This window comes from Lepidochelys kempii, chromosome 2 (assembly GCF_965140265.1).
Source record: "Lepidochelys kempii isolate rLepKem1 chromosome 2, rLepKem1.hap2, whole genome shotgun sequence".
In the NCBI taxonomy this organism is placed as follows: Eukaryota; Metazoa; Chordata; order Testudines; family Cheloniidae; genus Lepidochelys; species Lepidochelys kempii.
The window spans coordinates 1,709,063-1,725,755 of NC_133257.1; positions in this window are offsets into that span (position 1 = coordinate 1,709,063).

The following is a 16,693-nucleotide window of genomic DNA, read 5'->3' on the forward strand; positions in this document are numbered from 1 at the left end:
TGTGCTTGCTTAGAAAGAGCTGTGTGGTAACTTATAACTATAGGCAATTACACGGTGCATAGCCTCTGGAGGCAAAGCAGAGTAGCCTGTGTCGGCCATCTGACTTGCTCGGGCATTCACAGGATAGGCAGTGGACTGTGCCTGGAAAAACCCTGATCAGAAGGGAGAGAGACACAAGGAGGTGAAAGCTGAGGAGACGGTGCCCTTGCTGGACCACGAGTGAGGAATACAGATGTAGTTCGTGACACCTTGCACCACACAGGACACACAGGGTCCTGACTGGAACCATTAAACACTAACTCTGAATAATCCCAGGCAGGCCGTGTCTGCCTTACTCCCTGAAGCCCAACGGTCGATATCCCTAATACATGTGTGTCCTAACTGGTGGAACCTACACCCATTGTGTTACACGAGCATGTTTGGGAGTTATGGTGATTTGCTCCTGGAAAATTGGAACTTCCACCTCCAGGAGTTAAGATTCTTTTCAACCCTTTCTCTTCGTTCCCTTCTTGTCTGACGTCTGGCATTTAGGCTAAGCCCTTTGGACTTCTGATGGCAATTCCCACAGAGCGAGTTTTCTCCGTTAGTCTTTCCCATTATGGGGTGGCTCAATACTCTTTGGGAGAAAGGGTCTGATTTCCTGTTAATCTCCTTGAAACGGTTTGGGAGTGATGTAATTAATCCCTGGTACTGGGTCTCTTTTTTCATGTCCTCTGTGTTGTGAATCGCAATCACTGCTTGGGTAACTAACCCAACACTTGGATTTTTTCCCTCTCTCCAGTCCAAGCAGAACGAAGTGATGATCATCAGCAAATATGCACTCCGTGAGCACTGCTGTAGACACTCTTACTACCTGACCTTGCTTAAAGCTACTGTATGCGGCTGTTAAACACCTTTGGGATGATGACCCATGTGGTTATTTAATGATGTCACACTCACTTTGCTGTAACACGCAAGCTCCTCATGCAGCTGCAGAGAGCTTTGTAGACAAGCTGTGATGAAATAGAAACTTTCTGTAATATTTTTCTGCTTCCTATGGGTGCCTCAGTTTCCCTCTGTACTTTGCATTGTTACCCATTGCCGAAATGTTAAATCTGCTCTTGGGGCACGGCAGGAGAGATGAAGTGTTGGGTCACTGGGGTTGAACGAATGGGTGATTAAAGGGCTGGCTGCACCCAACCCTCGTCAATGGAGAGTCCACAAAGACAATGGAAGCCCCAAGGACTGAGCCACTGACACCTATCCCCAGGAATCTCCGGCAAGCAGAACAGGAGAGCTCAGCGTGGGTCTGCAGGACTTCGACGATGGACTCTCACCTGGGACTGACACAGAGAGGCAGGGCCAGAAATGGATTCCATAGCATCTTGGCTGGCTGATTATGCTGGCTTGGCGAGCATGGACTATGTTCCAGTTGCCTAATAAACCTTGCTCTGTTTTGAAAAAGCTGCCGGGTGTCACTGCCGATACTTAGAGCCCTGCAGATCTGTGGCGATATGCTCTATATCCGTGGACCATGTTTGCGGATCGGATGTGGACACCCATTTCATATCTATGCAGGGCTCTCCCAATACTTGCCGAGGTGCATTGGTCCCCGAAGAGAGTCAAAGTCTCTGTCCGGGAGTCTCTCTCAGTTGGGCTCACTGGGCAGAGCTCACGGTGTGAAACAGGAGTGTGGGAGCCCGCTCGATCTCGGAGGCATTGAGACCACACAGCCTCCCCTTAAGGGAGAGCGAGGCCCCTTAGGGGGCTGGCACACAGAAGGGGTTCCTCTAAAGGATTATTTAAATGCTGGGGCGTAGTACAGATCCTTTGGATGCATGACCTAGGGTGAATCATATTTCCGGATACAAGCGTATTATGTGGATCAGTTCTTCTTTTGCTCAGCACAGGAATTTGCAAAAAGGAATCGTGGGGTATATTAATTACAACTTCCAAACAAGGCCACGTGAGACCAGTGAACTGGTCCAGCAAAGCTCTGAGACGTGTGCTGAGCACATACCTTGTAGGCGTGGCCTCAGTGATGGGGGGCCCCCCCCTGTGGACTAAAGGTCAGGAAAAACAGGTGCTATTCCTCGCTCTGCCATAACCTACTGTACATCCTTGGATAAGTCACTTCACCCCTCTGGGCCTGTTTTCCCTCCCACCCTTTCTCTGTCTGGTCTCTAACAGACAGGGATTGTCTCTTATATGTGGATGTACAGCGCCTAGCGCCACAGGGTCCTGATCCTACTGTATTATGAACGATCAACTCTTAAAATCAATGGGATTACTCTTGTTCTCAAAGTTAAATGTGCTTCAGTGTTTTTCTGGGTAGGGGTCCATAACAAGTGCTTCACACGTGCTCTCAGAGAGTCAAACAGCATCTTACTCTGTAAGTGTTTGTGGAGTAGGGCACAACTCCATGTGGGTAAAGATACCACAGTCCAGTCTTATTCCACTGAGATCAATCCCAAGCTCATTTACAACAGGGGGAATGTAACGCGGACTCTACGTCCAATCCTCCCCTCCCTGCCCTATGCCCACTCTTACACTCTGTTCCTGGCTAAAATGTCGGATTCATTTCCCTGTAGGAAAACTGTATACCTGTGGATGTGGAGACAGTCTTGGAATGACAGATTGGGAGGAAACGAGTGCTGCTCGCCACCCAATGTTTCTGAATGCAGAGAAAGTCCTGAAGGATGCAAACAGAGTGAACATAAATACCCCGGCTGCTGGCATGTAAAAGATCCCCTGGTTTGCTCATAATCTTTGTGGCCAAGTATCTGGTTCTCCTCAGCAGGCCCAGTTCTTTTTAGCCTTGGAGACACAGGTTTGGGAAAGGCAGTCCGTCCAGGTGGCACACGGTCTGGCTATACCTTTCCACAGTCAGTCCCTTGGGCCTGTTTTCCTCTCCCCTCGGGGAGGGGATGCAGCCTCCCTTCCTGGAAAGGTTCAGAGTCTTGCTGCACCCAGCCTGCTGGCAGCTTCCCAGCTTGCTTCTTTCTTTTTTTTTCCTCTCTCTCTCTCTCACTCACCCCCCTCCCCTCCTAACAGGGGAGGGTTTAAAAAGGTCTCAAGCAGTTGGAGTCAGCTGAACCTCCAGCTTCAGATGTTCTCTCAACAGGTACCATTGCCGGGAGTGGCCCAGATGATACGTCTGGGGGAAGGGAGCAGAAGGAGACTCCACCGATTGGAAGGCATGAGATGCCCTTGCCTAAGGTTGGGGGTTCCACGACTGCCACTCCCAAGAGAAGGAGGCGGGTGGTGGTGGTCGGGAACTCTCTCCTCAGAGGGACTGAGTCATCTATCTGCCGCCCCGACCGGGAAAACCGAGAAGTCTGCTGCTTGCCAGGGGCTAAGATTCACGATGTGACGGAGAGACTGCCGAGACTCATCAAGCCCTCGGATCGCTACCCCTTCCTGCTTCTCCACGTGGGCACCAGTGATACTGCCAAGAATGACCTTGAGCGGATCACTGCGGACTACGTGGCTCTGGGAAGAAGGATAAAGGAGTTTGAGGCACAAGTGGTGTTCTCGTTCATCCTCCCCATGGAAGGAAAAGGCCGGGGCAGGGACCGTCGAATCGTGGAAGTCAACGAATGGCTACGCAGGTGGTGTCGGAGAGAAGGCTTTGGATTCTTTGACCATGGGATGGTCCATGGGATGGTGTTCCATGAAGGAGGAGTGCTAGGCAGAGACGGGCTCCACCTAACGAAGAGAGGGAAGAGCATCTTCGCGAGCAGGCTGGCTAACCTAGTGAGGAGGGCTTTAAACTAGGTTCGCCGGGGGAGGGAGACCAAAGCTCTGAGGTAGGTGGGGAAGTGGGATACTGGGAGGAAGCACAGGCAGGAACGTCTGTGAGGGGAGGGCTCCTACCTCATACTGAGAATGAGGGGCAATCAGTAGGTTATCTCAAGTGCCTATATACAAATGCACAAAGCCTGGGAAACAAGCAGGGAGAACTGGAGGTCCTGGCAAAGTCAGGGAATTATGATGTGATTGGAATGACAGAGACTTGGTGGGATAACTCACATGACTGGAGTACTGTCATGGATGGGTATAAACTGTTCAGGAAGGACAGGCAGGGCAGAAAAGGTGGGGGAGTAGCCCTGTATGTAAGGGAGCAGTATGACTGCTCAGAGCTCCGCTATGAAACTGCAGAAAAACCTGAGTGTCTCTGGATTAAGTTTAGAAGCGTGAGCGACATGGGTGATGTCGTGGTGGGAGTCTGCTATAGACCACTGGACCAGGGGGATGAGGTGGACGAGGCTTTCTTCCGGCAGCTTGCGGAAGCTACTAGGTCGCACGCCCTGGTTCTCATGGGAGACTTCAGTCACCCTGATATCTGCTGGGAGAGCAATACAGCGGTGCACAGACAATCCAGGAAGTTTTTGGAAAGTGTAGGGGACAATTTCCTGGTGCAAGTGCTGGAGGAACCAACTAGGGGCAGAGCTCTTCTTGGCCTGCTGCTCACAAACCGGGAAGAATTAGTGGGGGAAGCAAAAGCGGATGGGAAGGTGGGAGGCAGTGACCATGAGATGGTCGAGTTCAGGATCCTGACACAGGGAAGAAAGGAGAGCAGCAGAATACAGACCCTGGACTTCAGAAAACCAGATTTTGACTCCCTCCGGGAACTGATGGGCAGGATCCCCTGGGAGAATAACATGAGGGGGAAAGGAGTCCAGGAGAGCTGGCTGCATTTTAAAGAATTCTTACTTTGGTTACAGGGACAAACCATCCCGATGTGTAGAAAGAATAGTAAATATGGCAGGCAACCAGCTTGGCTTAACAGTGAAATCCTTGCTGATCTTAAACACAAAAAAGAGGCTTACAAGAAGTGGAAGACTGGACAAATGACCAGGGATGAGTATAAAAATATTGCTCGGGCATGTAGGAATGAAATCAGGAAGGCTAAATCACACCTAGAGTTGCAGCTAGCGAGAGATGTTAAGAGTAACAAGAAGGGTTTCTTCAAGTATGTTGGCAACAAGAAGAAAGTCAAGGAAAGTGTGGGCCCCTTACTGAATGAGGGAGGCAACCTAGTGACAGAGGATGTGGAAAAAGCTAATGTACTCAATGCTTTCTTCGCCTCTGTCTTCATGAACAAGGTCAGCTCTCGGACTGCTGCCTGGGCAACACAGCATTGGGAGTAGGTGGCCAGCCCTCTGTGGAGAAAGAGGTGGTTAGGGACTATTTAGAAAAGCTGGACGTGCACAAGTCCATGGGGCCGGATGAGTTGCATCCAAGAATGCTAAAGGAATTGGCGGCTGTGATTGCAGAGCCATTGGCCATTATCTCTGAAAACTCGTAGCGAATGGGGGAAGTCCCGGATGACTGGAAAAAGGCTAATGTAGTGCCAATCTTTAAAAAAGGGAAGAAGGAGGATCCTGGGAACTACAGGCCAGTCAGCCTCACCTCAGTCCCCGGAAAAATCATGGAGCAGGTCCTCAAGGAATCAATTCTAAAGCACTTAGATGAGAGGAAAGTGATCAGGAACAGTCAGCATGGATTCACCAAGGGCAAGTCATGCCTGACTAATCTAATTGCCTTCTATGACAAGATAACTGGCTCTGTGGATGAAGGGAAAGCAGTGGATAGCACCTTGGATAGTTCTTTTTGCAATTTCTGAGAACTGGGGTAAATGCGTGACAGGAAATGTGTGGATTTGCTTCTGAGTTAATGGCTGATGGGTTTCAACCAATTGGGTCGGTGGCCAAAGAAGCATCTGTGGTTTTGCGGCCTTTTCCTCATAGTGCCACAGTGAAGGGGGAGGGCACTTGATTGCACACGAGCAGGCCTGGTAGCCATAATTCACCGCCAGAGAGGCACCACTGGGAGTTGTACTGCAAACGGGACCCTGGTGTTTTCACCACCCTCCACGTCACCCTGCTGGAGCGAGAGACGACACGATGGTGAAAACCCCTGATCCCTGCTGCCACTGGCATTTTCCCATCGTTACCACCATGTGGCGTACAGGGGCCCTAAATGTGTGTGGCCACGCTATTCTCCTCCTGGCACCCCCAGCTTGCAGGGTGCAGGGCTCGGGCCAGGGTGACACCGGCCCACAGAGCACAGTCCTGTGGAGATTCTGGGCTGTGTTACAGCCCGTAGGCAGGCCAGGTGAGGGGATCCCAAAGGGGCCCATTTCCTACCGCAGACACAGCTTCGGCCAGCACGAAATCAGGGGGGCTGAGAGCCATCGAATGCCCTATAAACCCTGTATAGGATTGAAACCACTTCAAGCCAGGGGGTGTGGCAGCCCCCCAAGCACCCCTATTCCCAGCACCTGTGGGAACCCTAGAGCTGGCCCTGATCAGAGCCTGCCCCCCAGGCCCTCTAGTGCCATGGTCCCGATGAGGGAAATAAAATAACCATCACATTAAGGATACGCGTTGCACTCACCGCTCTGGGGTCTGTGCGGGAATCGCACCGTGCCCCGCACTCGGAGCGGGGGGGGGGGTCGAGGGGTTCCTCTCAGCGCCCTGGGGTGGGTCTGTGCGGGAATCGCACCGTGTCCCGCACTCGGGACGGAGGGGACCGGGGGTTGCTCTCAGCGCCCTGGGGTGGGTCTGTGCAGGAAACGCACTGTGTCCAGCACTCGGGGCGGGGGGAGGGTCCGGGGGTTGCTCTCAGCGCCCTGGGGTGGGTCTGTGCAGGAAACGCACCGTGTCCCGCACTCGGGACGGAGGGGGCCGGGGGTTGCTCTCAGCGCCCTGGGGTGGGTCTGTGCGGGAATCGCACCGTGTCCCGCACTCGGGGCGGGGGGGTTCCGGGGGTTGCTCTCAGCGCCCTGGGGTGGGTCTGTGCGGGAAACGCACCCTGTCCCGCACTCGGGACGGAGGGGGCCGGGGGTTGCTCTCAGCGCCCTGGGGTGGGTCTGTGCGGGAAACGCACCGTGTCCCGCACTGCGGCGGCTTTTGCGCTCCGCGCCGGGGCCCGGCAGGGGACAGCGCCCTGCAATGCGCTCGGGGAGAGCGGGCTGCACTCGGCGCCCGGGGCTGTGTATTGCACTCGGGACTCGGGCGTTTGCACTCCGCGCCCGGGTCTGTGCGGGGACAGCACCAGGCAACGCAGTGAGTGTGTGTGTGGGTGGGGGGGGACGGGGGGGAGACGTTTGCACACGGCGCCCTGCTGTGTGCGGGGCTCGCCCCACGCAATGCGCTCCGGGGGGCTCTGCGCGCGGCGCTGTGCGGGGCGCCCCGGGCCTTGTGCAGTCACGCAGCGCGGCTCTGGGCGGCGATAGGAGCCGCCCGCAGCCCCCGGCTCTGCTCGCTGCTTCGGGGCCCGTGTGCAGGGCGGCGGGGCGGGGGTTTTGCGCTCGCTTCCCCGCCTCCGCCGGGATAAATGGGAGGCGTCGGGCAGCTCCGCTCCAAGCCTCGTCTCCTCCCCTCCGCCTGGCTGAGCAGCGACCGCAGCGACCCGGAGAGCGATGGATCCCCAGGACTGCCCTTGCGCTGCCGGTGAGTGACTCCTCCCGCGGCGGAGCCGCCCGGACCCTGCTCCGAGCTGCTGCGGGGCCTTCGGGGGCTGCTCCCCCCTCGCTGGGAAACAGCCCCCCCCTTGCCGGGGAAGGGGAACGATCCCTGCGCCCGGGACGGCTCCGGCCCTGTGAAATCTCTGCGGCGGGAGCCTGCAAACCGAGCTCCCCGGCTCAGATGGCCCTGGCTTCTTTTGCCATGCTGGGGACAAAGTTCTCCCCTCGCCGCTGATCGTCCTCTCGGTTTTAGTCCAGCCGTGATGCTCATCCCCCCCCCTTTGCCCACCAGGTGGCTCGTGTTCCTGCGCTGACTCCTGCCAATGCACAAATTGCAGGTGCACCTCTTGCAAAAAGAGTGAGTATCCCCCCCCCCCCCCACAAAATGTTTCCTCCACAAGCGAGTTGCCCGCCTGGCTGAGCCTGCGACGAAGGAGGGTTTGTCACTGGCTCCCTGCAGCAGCCTGGAGACTGGAGACCAGAAGCTGGAATTTCTGGCCCCGATGTAGCAGAACCATTAAGCGTCTGCTCAAGTTGTGGTCTGGGGGAGTTAGGGCTGTGCTTTGTGGGCCTGCTGCAAAGCCCCTCAAAGGGAAGGTGAGTCTTGCCTCTCCTTTCGGGGGGATCTTGGGATCAGGCCGCAAGTGCTTTGCTGACTGGGGATGGATTTAAGCCTATGCTGGACAATAAGCAGGTGCTTTGCTGAAGCAGGGCCTCTGTTGTTAAACTGTATCCTTACTTTCCAAGTGTGGGCCTGAAAGGTGGAATCGGTGTCCTTTCCCTAAGAATAATTCCTAAAAACTTCTTCTGTTCTTTCCAACGCCAGCCAGTTGTTTCTTTTTCCTACGCTGAGTGTTCTTAAGAAAACCCTTGGGTCAGATGAAGGATTCTGACCTATATTAAGGTGGGAAAGGACTCAGGACTGTCCAGTCTTGACTTTTATGTGGCCTCTGTGAGGAATATGTATTAACAGTACAACTGAGATGTTGTAATATTTTATAAAGTACAGTTCACGGCATGGTTTTGCTCCTTGTCTCATCCATGTTGAACTTCCTTCAGTTCTGACGGGGGAGGGTTGTTTTTATTTTTTGTTGTCTGGCATCTCCAATAATCGTGTCTTGATTTTTATCTTTTCAGGTTGTTGCTCCTGTTGCCCAGCCGGATGCAAGAATTGTGCCAAGAGCTGTGTCTGCAAAGCTCCAGCATCCAGGAAATGCAGCTGCTGTTCCTAAAATGGCGATTTTCTGGTCTCCTGTAAAGATTCTGTACGAAAGGCAAAACTAATTTTGTTTGTAATGTCGCAATGACTGTTTTGTACCTTTCACGGAAATGTCGATTTGGGGTTGAATGAAAATAAAGGCCAGGACTGGAGACATGTAATGCCCGATTGACTCAGCCTGTTCATTCCATTCAGTGATTTCCCGCTTGCACGACTAATCCCCTCTTCCGAGTTTAGTTCTTGCACAGGGTGTTAGCAGCACATCTCATGGGAGCATCAACAAGAGCCCGGAGACTAAAGCTTCAGGCACAAGCCGCAGCACTGGCTTGGCTTTGCTTTTGCCAGCAGAGCTTCAGGCAAAAGGAGAAGTTTTCAAACACAATATTTCTTTAGTGGTGGCTCAGCGTTGTTTTTGCCTCTTGGTAGCAAGGGGAAGCAGCCCGGGAATCACTGTGTCTAGAACCCAGGGCCTAGTGCTGCAAGCTGCTGACCCTCAATCCATTGTGCCAAATTCAGATGTGAGTCCAATGCAGAGAGTTTATGGAGGGGAGGAGTGAAGTCTAAACTGCCGTAACATACCTTCATCCTGATTTCTTAACCCATATATTGCATCAACTTGGGGCCTGTCTACACTGCCACTTCCAAATGCATTTATAACCAGCTAGTGACAGGGCTGGCTCAGAACATCTCTTGTGTCTACATAACATGGGTAGTAGCTGCAGCAGCTTCCTCTGTCCCCCCAGGCTGGGACCGTGGCTGTCTTCCTGTAACCAGGCCGCAATGCTTTACAGTCTAGATAAGCTCCCCAGCTCTGCAGGGGTAACTGGTCTGGCTAGCCTTCCAGCTCGCTGCCCTAGGCCAGGATGTCCCAGAGGAGGTTGCTGTAGGTGTAGCTCTGTATGCATGTCCTGTAGGCACTCGATTCACATGAGGCCCCGTGGGCAAGCTGCCCAGAAGGCAACAACACAAATACAACCAGCCACAAGGGTAGACAGGGACATACAAAGGTTAAGGGAAAATAGCTGACTTAGCTACAGTCTCCCTAATTAAAAACCCGAGGCTCATTAGAGATTGTACACCTTTAACTGTGCTGGAAGGAACAGGGCTTAATGGCCCCTAGATCATCATATCAGGGCTTGTTGGCTTCCTGGTCGCTTGTCTGGGGCTTGCAGGCTCCGTGGGGGTCGCACGGGTACCCGTTTGTCAGCAGTGGGACTCACAAGATAAAATGACACAGCAAGTAGTTACCGTAGCCAGAGGAAAAGCCGTTCCCAAGGGCTGGTTTTTTACCGACATGGGAGAAATGACTTTGAGAATGAGAGGGGAGCTAGCTGAGAACGAGTGACCATGTGCAACGGCAAGGAATTGGAGGAGGGAGCAGGGCAGCACAAGGATATGAGATTTCAGGATGGCGGACTGGGGAATTAAGAAATCTAGTGAGGAGTGTGCACTGGGAGGAAGGATAAAAATCTACCACTTTAGAAAATGGCCAGCTAAAGAGTGTGCAGTGCTCAGATGCTCCAATAATGGGGGCCATAAAAGTACGTAAGATAAATAGAGCTTGAGCCTTGATGCTGCAGCAAAGAAGGCCTATGTCATTTTGGATTCCACATGTGGAGGGAGGCCGGGGCCTCCTTGCCCCCTCTGGGGCACTAGGAGTCTCTTGGGAAGCCACATTGTTGATTGTTGCTTGCACGCTCCCTTCTAAACTGTTAGATTTTAATACATCCTCCCATTGCACCTGGCCAGAATCCATCTCCTAATTCTTGCTGCTCAGCAATTCCAAAGCCTGGCTGGCCAAGCAAAGTGAGGTCTAACACTCAACTCTGGCATTGCTAGTCTGTTTATCTTCACAACATCCCTGTGAGGGCAGGGCTGTGCTATTATCCCCACTGTATAGATGGGAACTTGGGGCCCAGAGAGACAAAGTGACTAAGGCCTTGTCCACAGTAAAGAAATTAAGTCAACCTAAGTTAGGCCCATGTACAGCCAGATTTATGTCCACACTATGTCCCCCTGTCAGTGGTACATGTCCTCCCCAGGAGCACTTCCACCAACTTAGCTGTGTGGGGCATTGTGGGACACTGGAGCCCCCGGCCCAGGGATGTGTGGGTCAGGCTGTGAGCCCTGGGGGGCTGGGCTGGGCTCCCACTGAGAGCCCCGTGCAGGGCTGACAGCCAAGAGGCGATGTAAGTAAGGCAGTGTCCACACAGACGTTGCGTCACCCTAATGACATCGACCTAAGCACTACGCCTCTCGCGGAGGGGCGTTATTAGGTCAGTGTAGTGGGCGACGGACATCAGCGGGAACAACGCTGTAGTGGAGACACGGATAGAGTTAGGTTGATGCAAGATGCCTTACGTCCACCTAACTGTAGTTCAGACCAAGCCCAAGGAAATCTGTGGGAAGAGCAGAAAACTAGACCTAGATCTCCCAAGTGGCCCCCTTAACCACTGCACCATCCTTCCTCTCAAAGGCGAGCTTCTGGCTAACATGCTGCTAGCTTCTAGCTAACATTATCAGCCCTCGGGCTCTTTCAAGATTCCAGCCTCCCAGGTGCTCCCTCCGGGTGAGTATGCTAGACATGAGCTGGCAGTGCAGGAAGGCACGAATGCAATACTGGGCTGTGTGTCACCGGACAGGGAGAAGATAGCTCCCGACCTCACAGTATGTGGAATATTGTGTTCAGGCCAGAGCCCCTCATTACTGGAAAGATGTTAGGATAGAGATATTCAGGCCTGTCCGTAAAGGCCCATACTCTAAGAATGTAGATGTGTTCTTATCACTTGGCTAGTCATAGAGGTATAAAAGAAAGAATCCAAGTCACTGTCTGCCGGTGTAAGGTCCTTCTCCTACTGTGACAGTCTGAGGCCCAGCGCTTAGGCTAAGATCTTTGGCTAAGCAGCAACAGTCTGAGGCCCAGCGCTTAGGCTAAGATCTTTGGCTAAGCAGCAAAGGCAGCCATGAGCTGGGAAGCGACCGGTCACCTCCTCACATTGCAAACTACTCACATTGAAATAAGGTGCTATTGGGCTGTTAGGGATACAATCCTGTCCTATCGCCTCCAGAGAAAGGGAAGTGCCTAGAAAATGTAAAAGGAAACTTAGTTTGAGACCATCCTGTCTGGCAAGAACTCACTTATCAATACTGGGATGTGAAATCCTCACTTCTCTATTGTTTTGTCATTATAGTTCCCCTTTGCTATTAGAAAAGGAGGACTTGTGGCACCTTAGAGACTAACCAATTTATTTGAGCATAAGCTTTCGTGAGCTACAGCTCACTTCATCGGATGCATACTGTGGAAACTGCAGAAGACATTATATACACATAGACCAGGAAACAATACCTCCTCCCACCCCACTGTCCTGCTGGTAATAGCTTATCTAAAGTGATCACTCTCCTTACAATGTGTCTGATAATCAAGTTGGGCCATTTCCAGCACAAATCCAGGTTTTCTCACCCCCCCCCCTTTTTCCAAAAACCACACACACAAACTCACTCTCCTGCTGGTAATAGCTTATCCAAAGTGATACGTGGTAATAGCTTATCCAAAGTGTATCTCCTTACAATGTGTATGAAAATCAAGGTGGGGCATTTCCAGCACAAATCCATGTTCTCACCCAACCCCCCCCCACACACAAACTCACTCTCCTGCTGGTAATAGCTCATCCAAACTGACTACTCTCCTTACAATGTGTATGATAATCAAGGTGGGCCATTTCCAGCATAAATCCAAGTTTAACCAGAATGTCCGGGGGGGGGGGTAGTAGGAAAAAACAAGGGGAAATAGGCTACCTTGCATAATGACTTAGCCACTCCCAGTCTCTATTTAAGCCTAAATTAATAGTATCCAATTTGCAAATGAATTCCAATTCAGCAGTTTCTTGCTGGAGTCTGGATTTGAAGTTTTTTTGTTGTAAGATAGCGACCTTCATGTCTGTAATCGCGTGACCAGAGAGATTGAAGTGTTCTCCGACTGGTTTATGAATGTTATAATTCTTGACATCTGATTTGTGTCCATTTACTCTTTTACGTAGAGACTGTCCAGTTTGACCAATGTACATGGCAGAGGGGCATTGCTGGCACATGATGGCATAGATCACATTGGTGGATGTGCAGGTGAACAAGCCTCTGATAGTGTGGCTGATGTGATTAGGCCCTATGATGGTGTCCCCTGAATAGATATGTGGGCACGTTGGCAACAGGCTTTGTTGCAAGGATAGGTTCCTGGGTTAGTGGTTCTGTTGTGTGGTATGTGGTTGCTGGTGAGTATTTGCTTCAGATTGCGGGGCTGTCTGTAAGCAAGGACTGGCCTGTCTGCCAAGATCTGTGAGAGTGATGGGCCATTGCTATTGTTTGTCTATATAATCTCTGTCTGGTTCTGTGATTGTTTCTGTCTGCTGTATAATTAATTTTGCTGGGTGTAAACTAATTAAGGTGGTGGGATATAATTGCTAATAATCATGTTACAATACGTTAGGATTGGTTAGTTAAATTTCAGTCAAATTATTGGTTAAGGTATAGCTAAGCAGAACTCAAGTTTTACTGTATAGTCTGCAGTCAATCAGGAAGTGTGTGTGTGGGGGGAATTGGAACAGGGAATGGGGGTGAGGAAATTGGAATCATGTTTTGCTAAGGGGAGAATGGGAACGGGGCACTGGTGTAAGGCTCTGTGATCATAGAATCATAGAATATCAGGGTTGGAAGGGACCCCAGAAGGTCATCTAGTCCAACCCCCTGCTCGAAGCAGGACCAATTCCCAGTTAAATCATCCCAGCCAGGGCTTCGTCAAGCCTGACCTTAAAAACTTCTAAGAAAGGAGATTCCACCACCTCCCTAGGCAACGCATTCCAGTGTTTCACCACCCTCCTAGTGAAAAAGTTTTTCTTAATATCCAATCTAAACCTCCCCCACTGCAACTTGACACCATTACTCCTTGTCCTGTCCTCTTCCACCACTGAGAATAGTCTAGAACCATCCTCTCTGGAACCACCTCTCAGGTAGTTGAAAGCAGCTATCAAATCCCCCCTCATTCTTTTCTTCTGCACACTAAACAACCCCAGTTCCCTCAGCCTCTCCTCATAAGTCATCTGTTCCAGTCCCCTAATCATTTTTGTTGCCCTTCGCTGGACTCTCTCCAATTTATCCACATCCTTCTTGTAGTGTGGGGCCCAAAACTGGACACAGTACTCCAGATGAGGCCTCACCAATGTCGAATAGAGGGGGACGATCACATCCCTCGATCTGCTCGCTATGCCCCTACTTATACATCCCAAAATGCCATTGGCCTTCTTGGCAACAAGGGCACACTGCTGACTCCTATCCAGCTTCTCGTCCACTGTCACCCCTAGGTCCTTTTCCGCAGAACTGCTGCGGAGCCATTTGGTCCCTAGTCTGTAGCTGTGCATTGGGTTCTTCCGTCCTAAGTGCAGGACCCTGCACTTATCCTTATTGAACCTCATCAGATTTCTTTTGGCCCAATCCTCCAATTTGTCTAGGTCCCTCTGTATCCTATCCCTGCCCTCCAGCGTATCTACCACTCCTCCCAGTTTAGTATCATCCGCATATTTGCTGAGAGTGCAATCCACACCATCCTCCAGATCATTTATGAAGATATTGAACAAAACCGGCCCCAGGACCGACCCCTGGGGCACTCCACTTGACACCAGCTGCCAACTAGACATGGAGCCATTGATCACTACCCATTGAGCCCGACAATCTAGGCAACTTTCTACCCACCTTATAGTGCATTCATCCAGCCCATACTTCTTTAACTTGCTGACAAGAATACTGTGGGAGATCGTGTCAAAATCTTTGCTGAAGTCAAGATACAATACATCCACTGCTTTCCCTTCATCCACAGAAAGAACGAACGAACGAACGAACGAGCTTGCTTGTTTTCTTTTCTTTCCCCCCTCCCCTCCTAACAGGGGAGGGTTTAAAAAGGTCTCAAGCAGTTGGAGTCAGCTGAACCTAATTGGTTCTCTAGCAACCCCTTTTCAGCTGAACCTTATTAACCTGTGGTTACCTCTCCTCAGTGGATAGGGAGGGGCCTCATCCACAGAGCCAGTTATCTTGTCATCTAAGGCAATTAGATTAGTCAGGCATGACCTTCCCTTGGTGAATCCATGCTGACTGTTCCTGATCACTTTCCTCTCATGTAAGTGCTTCAGGATTGATTCTTTGAGGACCTGCTCCATGATTTCTCCGGGGACTGAGGTGAGGCTGACTGGCCTGTAGTTCCCAGGATCCTCCTTCTTCCCTTTTTTAAAGATTGGCACTACATTAGCCTTTTTCCAGTCATCCGGGACTTCCCCGGTTCGCCACGAGTTTTCAAAGATAATGGCCAATGGCTCTGCAATCACAGCCGCCAATTCCTTTACCACTCTCGGATGCAACTCGTCTGGCCCCATGGACTTGTGCACGTCCAGCTTTTCTAAATAGTCCCTAACCACCTCTTTCTCCACAGAGGGCTGGCCATCTATTCCCCATGTTGTGATGCCCAGCGCAGCAGTCTGGGAGCTGACCTTGTTCGTGAAGACAGAGGCAAAAAAAGCATCATGCTTGCTGGAAGTTCACCCCAATAAACATTGAATTGTTTGCACCTTTGGACTTTGGGTATTGTTGCTCTCTGTTCATGCGAGAAGGACCCGGGAAGTAAGTGGGTGAAGGAATAAGCCCCCTAACGAAAGACAGTAAAGAATTGGAGGGAGCTCTGAGAAGAGGAACAAAATTAATCCGGAGGCTGGAGGGGGTCTGGTCTCTGAGGAAAGACTGGAAATGTGGTTCAATACATAGAACTGGGCTAAGGGATGGCTAAAGTGGGGTGGGTGGGCATGAGGAAATGCTGCTCATGTCTGAAGGGTGTAAACCCCAAGGAAGGAAAGGGATTATTGACCACAGTAAACAGGGAGCACCCAGAGGGCTATAGGAGGAAATTAAGAAGAGAAACGTTCAGGCTGAATATCAGTCAGTGGGAGCTGGGGATGCTCAGCGCCCTGGAACATTAGCCTGAGGTGTTGCAGGATTGGTGCCCCAAAATGGCAACTATCCGGGCACTTTTTGAAAATGTTTTATATTTGATCCGTCAGTTGTGGCTTTTCCTTCATCATGCTGGGCAACCATGAGTAGGGTTACCACCTTTGAAATGCAAAAATCCAGCAGTTCCGCCACCCCCACAAAACAAGCCCTATGCAACCCCACCCACAAGGCAACTCCGCAATCTCCCTCCCCCTTCAACAGCCACTTACTGTGTCTAGAGAGCTAACGCATGTAGATAAGTTTGATGACATCATTTTCTTAAACTGCAGAAGTGGGAGCATTGCAGCATCATCAGCTGGACACAGAAACTTTTAATATCAGGTATCCCAATATACTGTGATAATAATGGAAATCTTTAGACCCATGTAAAAAAACCCCAGCAGATTAAATTATTTTTCTGCCAACTGGCCATGCCATAAAAAAACTGGCCAGACCAGTCAAATACTGGCCCTGCCAGGTGGTAACCCTAATCACGAGGGACTCAGTAATACAACTGTAAGAGTCTGGTTTCCTGTTCATCTCTCAGAATGCGGACAAAGGATGTAATTGGCTGGAGCAATTTATTTCCAGGTAATACAAGGTCCTCATTTTAATCCAGAAAGTCCATTCATTGGGATGGCTCCCGAGGAGTTCATTTTTCCACAGTGTCTGTGGATTTTAGAAACTTTGTGGCGACCTTTTCTGAAGCTTAGTGCTGTTCTTACTGGGACTCAGCTGTTGTAAGGCTTGTGACAGGAAACTGACCTCTTTGGGAGATCTTCCTGTGTTACAAAGTTTATGTATCATTGTGAGCCAGGGACTGGATGTAATTCCATTGGGGAGGGTGACCACAGCTCCTGCAGGAACTAAGAATGGGGGGCAATTTGGCAAATTCACTGAGGGTGTAACACCTTCAGAGAGGTGACCCCACGGGAGACACTCCAATATAGTAGTTCAAACTGGATTCTCCAGAGACAAAGAGACAAAGAACAGACTTTCGG